General features: G+C 31.9%; 1 pseudogene across 1 annotated transcript; it reads left to right on the top strand.

The window, feature by feature from the left end:
* Nucleotides 1–4,826: 4,826 nt before the first annotated feature.
* LOC143570573 (glutamine synthetase cytosolic isozyme-like) lies at nucleotides 4,827–8,818 on the top strand (annotated as a pseudogene). The gene is made up of 12 exons (XR_013141954.1): nucleotides 4,827–4,915; nucleotides 5,827–5,866; nucleotides 5,960–6,063; nucleotides 6,155–6,203; nucleotides 7,010–7,116; nucleotides 7,189–7,276; nucleotides 7,362–7,490; nucleotides 7,651–7,725; nucleotides 7,797–7,850; nucleotides 7,927–7,964; nucleotides 8,053–8,212; nucleotides 8,663–8,818. The product of XR_013141954.1 is annotated as a glutamine synthetase cytosolic isozyme-like (transcript).
* Nucleotides 8,819–10,773: the final 1,955 nt, after the last annotated feature.

Below are 10,773 nucleotides of genomic sequence, written 5' to 3' on the forward strand. Positions count from 1 at the left end.
TAATATATGTAATAACTCAATAATTATTCACTTTCCTTTTACACTATATTTATATATTTTTATAAATATAAATATTAACATATTATTTTACTATATATTTCAAAATACTAGGTGAATTCCAAAAATCAACAACAAATCATGTTTCTCAAATGAAAATTGTTTCGGATTTTTTGTGGAAGTTAAATTTGATTTTATGGGTCAAAAGTTGGTAAATAGATTGCTTGGTACAAGTTAACTACATTTAGGTCAAAATATTTTACGGGTCATAAATAAAAATTTTGAATATTTTTAAAAGTTTGAGAATGCAAAATCGATTTATCATCAAATTTGTTATGGGTTCAAAATGTTGACTTTAAAATGTCAAAAGTATGAAAGTTAGAATTTTAAACATGATTCGGGTTTCAAGTTTATTTTTAAGGGCATTTTTGAAATAATCAAAAGGTTCGGAATTTGACAAATTGACTATTTTTCCCTCAATTATTAAAACTTAAGAAAAGATTGCGAACACTTTCGACATACCATCCCCCATGCCTATCAATGCTTTTAACTTTTATCAAATTTTAAATGTTTATATCAACATTAATTTTTCCTTCAATGGTGATCAGAACGTTGTATGGGAAGCACGTCATGCAATTTTGCAATAGAAAGAAGCATTCTCGGTTACGATTTTGCACGAGCATTTTTTTTATTAAGTTCATTTAGAAAAACCATTTTGTGTATAAATAAAATCAATTTATGTACACATTGTATAGATACAAGCATAGATGTAATACATTTTTTTTTTCATATACGCTATGTAATTATTTGTTTTATTTATAATTTTATAATTTGAATTATCCCGTGTGTAACACGGGCTCTAAAACTAGTTGTGTTATATTACTCAACATTATGTTATATTTTGTCGGTATTGTATTATATTTTGCGATCTATTGTGTCTTTTTTTTATTTATAATTGTGTTTTTTTTTATTATCGTCATTACGTATTTTGCCTCGGCATTGTGTCTTTTCAGTGTTCTTTTTTTGGAACGGGGTTGATGAGGGAAACATTTTTTGTTTTTTTATTTTTAAAGTTATGATTTTTTTATTAACTTTTTACGTGTTTTTTATGTGGCTACAAATATTTCTCACACTTCTCATTTTATCTCACTTTGTATTTTAACATTTCCTTAATAATTAAAATTGAAGATCAATGATCTATTGGAAATGCTCTTAATATACTCATTTTCAAACTAATTCAATGCATGCTCTATTGTTTAAAAACTATATGCCATTAAAACTTCCAATTAACATCTATTTCCATTTAAGTTAAAACTCATTTATCAAACAAATTTCAATTCAGGTTCAAGCCCAAATTCGAGTCTAAATTAGAAGTGATTATACACCCTAAGCATCCCTTACGGTCTAACTTGTGATCTATCATCCCATAACAATCTTTCATTTAAGTTATACGTCTAGTTAAGTTAAGATCAAACTAATCATTGAACTATTGTGTGACGCACTATTGCGTGATTCTCTATGGAAAATAAATTTGAAGGAGCATAAATATGACTATTTTTACAAAACTTTTATATAAATATAAGCTCTTTTAAAAGTAACAGATCGAACGGGGGGGCATTCTCCCATTTTATTTAAGTGTAATTTTCAATTTAACTTCATAACCTGATTGGTTGATGGGTTTCGCTGCTTGTTATTTTTATGACAAAACTGTAATGTCGTCGATATTTAAGATCAAAATACGTTATTTTCACCATATAAATTAACAGGATATTTTTAATTGATGGATTGTCTGGTAGCCTCAACCAATGGCTCGAAAGCGATCAATGGCTCGAGAGACTCATGATAATCAAAAGACGATAAATTGAACAGAAGTTCTAAGAACAATGTTATAATAAACTTAATCAAAAACTAATGAACTAAATAACCATAACCCTATTTATACTAAATAAAGAAAAGAGATAAGTATGGAAACAAGATAAACACAAAATATTAAAAGATAATAAAATTAATAATTTAACTTAATAGATGCTCCAGCGTCATACTCCCCGTCTTCGAATAAAACTCGTCCTCGAGTTTTACCTTCAAACCAAAGCCACCCAGATCAAATGGAACATCAACGTGATCTTGTTTTATTATTATCGTCACGACCCACCCAAACCGCTCAACTTTACAAGTCGTCTCACCCGTATCTAAATTCACCTGAGTCTATTGGTTGTTGGGTCTCTCCACCTCCTTCTCCCCGTCTTTGAAAAAGACTCGTCCTCGAGTCTTGAGAGTGTCGAAAAGATCGCCTCCTTTTTTTCCATTTTGATCCATATACGTAAGGTTAAATAACAACCGAGTTTCTACATGGTTCGCATCTTTATTTTGTGACACCATTTCATTTGAAAAATCACCATCCATGGAATAAATTAAAGGACTTAAAAGACTTTGCTGTAGAGTAGTTTTTCCCAAGAGGTATTCACATAATTTCCCATGCATGAGCCTTAAATTCTCAATTAATGTACCCTACAAAACAATATGGAAATCCTTATTATTAAAACTCAACATACTTTCCTTCATTTGAAGATTTTTTCCATTTTGAAAGTTCATAATTATAGGTTGACTAGGCCTATTATTATTATTAAGTTGAAATCCTGACAATTGAGGGTCAATAAACAAACTCAGATCTTTTTGGGAAAAATATGGACTATCAATGAAGGTAGCCAGAATACCAGTCCCACCGTGGGGATTGAGTTTGAGACCCAATAGCAGTTACTGCACCATCTAGAACCACTGATGGAACACCACCATCAACCACCATACAAGTTAACGTACCACCGTTAATGGCCGTTTCTCTCCTTAAAATTGCATATTTCGCTTCGTCTTCTTGAATAGTGATTCCGCTAATAACCTTTTGGACAAACGAATATTCTTCTTCATCGAAATCACTTCCGCCTTCATCAAACTTAGGCTCATCTTGCGACTCGCCTTCGGTATATGTCGGCTCATAGAACCGGAGTGGGTGACGGCCAAACGGATGCTGCTCTCCGTCGCCACCTTCGTCCTAGACGACAGTGCTTGACTCGGTTTTCGTCTTGCACATCTCCTGTTGTAAATCGAGATCGTGGACTCGTTTTCGGAGCCGTTCGATCTCTTCAAGATCACGGACTCGTTGTCGGAGTCGTTTGATCTTCTTAAGGTCGGAATAGACTCCACCATTGCCTCGGTCGGCGACTCTGTGAGTAGGATGTCGATCTTCTCCACGAGCACATGAATAGAAAACGCTCGTGTCGTCCCAGACGATGGTGCTCGACTCGGTTTCCGTCTTGCACATCTCCTGTTGTAACTTGAGATCGTGGACTCATTTTCGGAGCCGTTCGATCTCTTCAAAATCGCGGACTCGTTGTCAGAGTCGTTTGATCTTCTTAAGATCCCGTGGGTCGGAATAGACTCCACCACTGCCTCGGTCGGCGACTCTGCGAGTAGGACGTCGATCTTCTCCACGAGCACATGAATAGAAAACACTCATGTCGAGCCATTTGAGAACTAAAAGCTCTGATACCAACTGATGCAGTTTCGTAAGCGATCAATAGCTCGAGAGACTCATGATTAATCAAAAGACGATAAATTGAACCGAAGTTCCAAGAATAATGTACTTATAATAATAAACTTAATCAAAAACTAATGAACTAAACAACCATAACCCCATTTATACTAAACAAAGAAAAGAGATAAGTATGGAAACAAGATAAACACAAAATATTAAATGATAATAAAAATAATAATTTAACTTAAGAGATGCTTCCGCATCAGCCTCTTAATGATTCTATTATTAAGTGTGTTAAGTTTACCAGAATGACACATTTGTATCGGTTAACAAACTTCTTACCCGTTAAGCTTCAAATGATGTTGAATGAAAATTCTACAATATTCATAACCCTTAGTTTGCCACTCACGCACCATATCCCCGGCCCAATAGCACTATCACCGCATCGCGTACTCGAACTGACTTAACATTTAATGGCTAAGAGACTCTTAACGATTCAATCATTTTACTAATTTAGCACTTAGTGATATAACAGTTGTTAAAACAGCCGGAGAGTCATACCTTAATCATTAGTGCACAGAAATTGATCCGGGTAGCTATTTTTGTCAAATAATTGGTTAGAATGATACGATTTCCGTTTCTTATGTTTTGATTGTATGAGTGGTTGATGAGCTGTCTAGAATGGCACGCATTATTGTTACGCTATTTAAGTTTTAGTTAATAAAAGTATTTTATGAAAAAAAAACATAATAACTTCCATTTATACATTTCTCTTTAAATAATTGCTGCCAGCAACATTCCCCTACTTTTAGGAACTCATTTATTCAATGTTGAGATACTGAATATAATAAAATAATCATAATTAACTTTCTATACTAGATCAGCTGATTATGACAATAAAGATAAAAACTATGGCAGTCATTAGCTTAAATCCGAGTCATAATTAACTTGCATGCGTTACGCAGTGGGTTTCAACTTTTATTGCGACGCAACTGGTGTCAAGTGGCATCAAGGAAGAAGATTCCTCCGAGGAAGGGGGAGACCCGGAAACCAGATGTTATATTCATCAGGAGAAACACTCTGGAGGATCCAAACCAAGTCGGCTGCAAGCTGACCGCAACCGTCCAGTCATGCTGATTGTCCCCGCTTATATAAAAAGAAAAAAAAAAGAAAATAATTATAATTAATACCTAATAAATAATAAAAATATTATTAATTTTATGAATTGGATACAAATAAATTCCTTTGCTATAAATAACACACTCTATCTCTTACAATTTCTTGTCTCCTCCATTCCATTGATCTGCAACAGAAAATGGCGTTGCTTAATGATCTCATCAATCTCAACCTCACTGACTCCACCAACAAAATCATTGCTGAGTACATCTGGTTCGCTTCTTGAATCAACTTTGACTTTTTGTAACATATGTTTGACTTTGTTCCGTACATGAGTCTTGAGTCTTTAATCCCTTTTTTTTCCGCCATGGATGTCTCTTGTATGCTTGATTCTATTGGGTTTTTCAAAATTTGGATGATTTGATCTTTGTTGGTCAAATATGATGTTTAAAAAGTCAAAGTTTGGCAGATTGTTAACATGAACATAAATCAAGAAGTTGTTGTGATCCGGGTTTTGATCTTGTTGATGTTCAAAAGGTTTCAAAATACGGATTTGTGCTATATTTGATTTAGGGTCATGTATCTTCTCACAATTAGATCACCAATGTTGTTCCAAAGTTCTTGGAAACTCAGTTTCCAAATAATATGTTTAATTAGTGTGGAAAAACAAAATTATTATTTATATATAATATATAATTTTGAATTAAAATATGGCCCTACTTGTAAAAGATATGAAGCTTGTAATAGGCAACATATTGACCATGAGAAAGTGATTTTTTTGGAACTGGACTGGACAACGATACAAAATACTCGTTTAACTGGTCTACTGGTTGAATCACACTCTTTTTTTTTTTTTGGTTCAGATCAAATTAGAAACAAACGCTTTAAAAAAATTATTAAAATATTTAACTTTTGACGTAGATGTGAAATTTTACTTGCACTTTGGTATAGATTCGTAATTTTTATAAAATATAAACACTTAAATTAAATAAATAAAATATAAAGTCGGGAGTAATAATTGAACCATAAATGATATTTTGACAAACCGGCTCACCCTAACGGGACCAGGCAGACTGATCATGAAAAGATTACTGAAAAGCAATTAAGTTTTTTTATTAAGAAATAAATTTTAAATCCAGTAAAAAAAAAGTAACATATTGATCTCCTCCTTAATATTCACACAGGATTGGTGGATCTGGTATGGATCTTAGAAGCAAATCAAGGGTAAGTAATTGAATATGCTCAAAGATCATATTTACTTGTGTTATGTTCAATCGACAATCGTTTATTTGATTGATAATTTTATCCCTTTTATAGACGCTTCCTGGACCAGTGAGTGATCCCAAAGAGTTGCCAAAATGGAACTATGATGGTTCAAGCACCGGCCAAGCTCCAGGCGAGGACAGTGAAGTGATCATCTAGTGCGGATTTGACCTGCAATTTATATTGTTCAAACTATAAATGATGTTTTGATATTATTTGTAATAAATGTGATCTTGATGAATGAAACAGTCCTCAAGCTATTTTCAAGGATCCATTCAGGGTTGGAAACAACATCTTGGTATGTTTTCATTTTAAGCATAAAGTTTTGGTTTTTTTTTTCAGTCTGTTTATAAGCATGTTTAGCTAAATGGGTTGTTTTCGGGATAACCCTTTCGACGGTCAACCTGTTTAATCCACCTTTCTGTAACCTTTTTTTTCTTAAAAAGTTGTCATTTCATAACTTAAATTGATCGAGTGTTATGCTAAAATTTAAAAGATAAAAAGAGAAACAAGCACCATGGTTAATTGTTTACATAATTTTGAAGATTCTTGTACTTTTTTCCTTTTTTTTAATCTTTTTTTCTTCTTTTTGAACTGCAAGATTCTTCGTATATTTGTAGTTTTTTTATAAAGCAAATAACTTTGTTTTCAATTTTTTTTTTAATTAATAAACGTGACAAAGAAAAAACTGAAACTTTTATTTAATAATTCTCTTTATGATGAACTGTCAACTTTTTGGTCACGGGTTGCAATAGTATACAATATATTCAGACAAGATTTTTTAGTTAATATCAATTAAATTTTCCCAACCACCGATATCTTTTATTTGTCAAAATCCTTTGTATTTATTTAAGAGTAAATTAAAGATCTTGATGTTCATTGGGTGTTTTTTTAGAAAGAAAATACCTTTACTTTCCATTTTAAACGTGACAAAAGATTGTAACTTTCACTTAATTATTCTGTATATGATGAATTGGCACCTTTTTACTCACTATTGGCCATGATATACATTTACATATTTCAACATTATATTCATCTCTTTATTATTATTATTATTATTATTATTATTATTATTATTATTATTATTAACAACACTTAATATAGGTGATCTGCGATGCTTACACCCCAGGCGGTGAGCCGATTCCAACCAACAAGCGTCATGCTGCGGCCAAAATCTTCAGCCACCCAGAAGTTGAGAAGGAAATCCCATGGTAAATTTCCCATTTTACCTCACAAATCGACCAAATCTCGAATGCAATACTTATCGTTTATGCGTGTGTTAGGTACGGTATCGAGCAGGAGTATACCTTGTTGCAGAAGGATATCAACTGGCCATTGGGCTGGCCTCAAGGAGGGTTCCCAGGGCCTCAAGTAATAAATAATATTTACACATGCATTTTTCTTTTAATTCTCGTAAGTATCGTTAACAAAGTTACATCGGTTTAATGTGATATAGGGGCCATATTATTGTGGTATTGGTGCTGATAAGGCCTTTGGCCGCGATATAGTTGACTCACACTACAAAGCGTGTCTTTATGCTGGTATTAATATTAGTGGCATCAACGGTGAGGTCATGCCGGGCCAGGTATATACATGCATTTCTCTTACTTATATAATTTTTATTTAATGTATTAGATATATGTTAATGAAATTATAATAAAAAGAAGTAAATAATATATGATATGTATAAAAATTTTAATTAAAATAAATAAATAAAAAAATAATTATGGATTAAATATATACAGTGGGAGTTTCAAGTGGGACCGTCAGTTGGCATATCTGCTGGTGACGAGATTTGGGCTGCTCGCTACATTCTTGAGGCAATAATAAGTACTTCTTGAACATGTTATTACTGATGATAATAATCCGGTTTTAATTTCTTCTTCAACAGAGGATAACCGAGATCGCCGGAGTCGTTGTTTCATTTGACCCGAAGCCAATTCCGGTGAGTTTTTTTATATAATAATAGTAATAATAATTATTTCTTCAACCTATGTTTTATACATTCATTCATTTATCAGGGAGATTGGAATGGTGCTGGAGCTCACACAAATTACAGGTATATATAATATAATTTATAAAACTATAACACTCGGGGTTTTTTTTTTAAAAAAAATATTAACCCGACACGTTACGTGATATTGTAGCACCAAGTCAATGAGGGAAGAGGGGGGATACGAGGTCATCAAGAAAGCTATTGAAAAGCTGGGTCTCAGGCACAAGGAACACATTGCGGCTTACGGTGAAGGCAATGAGCGTCGGCTCACTGGCCGCCACGAGACCGCCAACATCAACACCTTTAAATGGGTACACGTTTATGATATATGCCTAAACTAGCCGAGATAACGTGAGCTTATTAGCTCGACTGGTGAATGGTTTTTCAAGTTTAAGTTTGGCTCAATTATCTCGTTTTTAATTTATTAATTATTTGGTTGTTATTTTATATATATTTTTTAAATATTTTAATTACCATAATTTTTATAGATAGGGTATATATTATTTAGCTTTTATTATTATCTACGCAAGTATTTTTAATATATATATATATATATATATATATATATTTATATATATTTATATATATATGCTAAGAGTTGGCTGGTGATGCTTGGGCTTGAGTTTGTTGAGCTTAGCTAATCTCTAGTAACTTACAAACGACTCAACTCGTTTACAGTTTACATCCCTAGTTTTTATGTATGCACATAGCAACATATGTAACATGATCTTAATCTCATCAAATCTTGTTTGATGTGACAGGGGGTGGCGAACCGTGGTGCATCAATTCGTGTCGGGAGAGACACTGAGAAAGAAGGGAAGGGCTACTTTGAGGACCGTAGGCCTGCTTCGAACATGGACCCGTACGTTGTTACATCTATGATTGCCGAAACCACCATCTTGCTGTAAAATCCATGAACCAGGTGTTGATTAATGGGGGGCAGATTTAAAACAGAATTTGGAAACCATCTTTATGTTTTACTGCATTTTAGCTTAACTCTACTTCTACCATGGTGTTTTGTTGGTAAATTTTCTTGTGTAATAACATTGTCAAGAATTGGTTCCAATATTTTCTTCTGTCATATTTGCTTGATTGGGTTCATCTATATATGTTATGTTTAGCAAACCGCATGAGAAACGTAACGAAAATGAAATAGCAAGTTTTAAACTTTTAGACTGAAATGGTGAATTTAAACAAACTACATGAATGAAAATCGCGTTTTACTTCACGTTGAAAAAACTTTGTCAAATTGTGTCTGAAAACTGAAGTTTAATAAACGAAGCCAAAACACGTCAAATATTGAATGACTAAATTGTTTAAATATTTATTATATATTTATTATTCAATAATTTATTCTAGATTTAATTGTGCATTAAAATTTTTAAATAATGGGAAGATATGGATTTTGAGTAAAAATTGTTAAAAGAAATCGCATAGTTATGTTTCTTTGATATTTGGAGTTTTGAAATACCAACATAAGATTATTTTAAATAATCGCCTGCATTCTTGGAAAGATAAAAATACAAGATTATCTAAGTTTTGTTTAAAAATAATCCTTATTGAATCGTATTGGTCAATAATAACTCCTATTTATTTTATCACCATTGACGGTCTCAAGTTTAAAAAAGTTGGCCGTCAATGATCCCCCGTTAAATAGGACTTAATGACGTTATATATATATATATATATATATATATATATATATATATATATATATATATATATATATATATATATTTTTCGAATTTCAAGTTAATGTTTTAAGGCTTTTGATCGGAAGAAGAATACAGTCGATTGATGTAAAACTTAGTTTGAAACTGTGCTCCAAAACGACGAAACAATGCTTCAAATCGGGTGCTTGAACTTTTAGTTAACAAATATCAAGCCTTTGGGATCATTGTTTCGAGCTAAGTTTACATCAATCGACTTGTATCATTCTTCCGATTGAACTTTCAATTAACAAAAGTCAAGCCTTTTAAATCACTGTTTCGAGCTAAGTTTTACATCAATCGACTTGTATCATCCTTCCGATCAAAAGCCCTAAAACATTAGTTTAAAATTCGAAAAAAAGAATAACGTTGTTAAGTCATTTTTAATGAGGGACCATTGGGGGCCTATTTTTTTTTTTATATTTGTGAATGTCAGTGGCAATAAAATAAATAGGGATTGCTATCGTTCAATACCATTCAATAGGGATTATTAAAATCCAATAAACATATTCTTATGACATAGCGTAAATATTAAAAAGACAAATTGGAAATAAATAATTCCAGCTTTTGTGCATTAGCCGATAATAATATCAAATTTAAAAATCACTACCAACGGGCCAACCTTTCAGCTATTTATGTCTCAGTGGTCTTCCGTTAAACAACACTTAACGTCGTTAGGTTTTTTTCCGAGTTTCAAACTGATATTTTAGGGATTTTAATCGAAAGAATGATACGAGTCAGCTGATGTAAATCTTATCTATAAATGGTGATTCAAACCGATATTTTAGGGCTTTTAATTTTTTTGTTTTTGATTTATATATTGAGTTACGATTTTTTTTAATTAATTTTTTATTATTTGCTTGAGTGTATTTTATGTGGCTATAAATTAATCATATTATTTTAATTTTTTTCCATTTGTAAAATAACTTGAGTAGACTATGTAAAAACAATATGATTGCATATAAATATATATTCTCATATTGAATTTTAAACCTTGTCATTATTGTATTAATAATATTTTTACCTTTCGTTATTAATATATTTTTTTTGCTTGCTTTCTTTTTTTCATTATTGATATTGTTTTGTTTTCATTATTGATATTGATTATTCATATCGATTGATTATGTAGTCGTGTCCATTAAGTGAAAACTTGAATATTTAAC

The sequence above is a fragment of the Bidens hawaiensis genome, unplaced genomic scaffold (genome assembly GCF_021521415.1).
Source record: "Bidens hawaiensis isolate Kalapana, Puna unplaced genomic scaffold, B.hawaiensis_p1.1 tig00001269_1, whole genome shotgun sequence".
NCBI lineage: Eukaryota > Viridiplantae > Streptophyta > Magnoliopsida > Asterales > Asteraceae > Bidens > Bidens hawaiensis.